Consider the following 659-nt stretch of genomic DNA (forward strand, 5'->3'; position numbering starts at 1 on the left):
TTGAGTTCTAGTTTCAAAGCATTGTGGTCTGAAAATATGCAGGGAATGATCCCAATCTTTTGGTACCGGTTGAGACCTGATTTGTGACCTAGGATGTGATCAATTCTGGAGAATGTTCCATGGGCACTAGAGAAGAATGTGTATTCTGTTGCTTTGGGATGGAATGTTCTGAATATGTCTGTGAAGTCCATTTGGTCCAGTGTGTCATTTAAAGTCTTTATTTCCTTGTTGATCTTTTGCTTAGATGATCTGTCCATTTCAGTCAGGGGGGTGTTAAAGTCCCCCACTATTATTGTATTGTTGTCAATGTGTTTCTTTGCTTTTGTTATTAATTGCCTTATATAATTGGCTGCTCCCATGTTCGGGGCATAGATATTTACAATTGTTAGATCTTCTTGTTGGATAGACCCTTTAAGTAGGATATAGTGTCCTTCCTCATCTCTTATTACAGTCTTTGTTTTAAAATCTAGTTTGTCTGATATAAGGATTGCCACCCCAGCTTTCTTTTGGTGTCCATTAGCATGGTAAATGGTTTTCCACCCCCTCACTTTCAATCTGGGGGTGTCTTTGGGTCTAAAATGAGTCTCTTGCAGACAGCATATTGATGGGTCTTGTTTTTTAATCCAATCTGATAGCCTGTGTCTTTTGATTGGGGCATT

This window comes from Callorhinus ursinus, unplaced genomic scaffold (assembly GCF_003265705.2).
Source record: "Callorhinus ursinus isolate GAN/ISIS: 27379988/994484 unplaced genomic scaffold, GSC_fseal_2.0 scaffold49, whole genome shotgun sequence".
NCBI classification, from domain to species: Eukaryota; Metazoa; Chordata; class Mammalia; order Carnivora; family Otariidae; genus Callorhinus; species Callorhinus ursinus.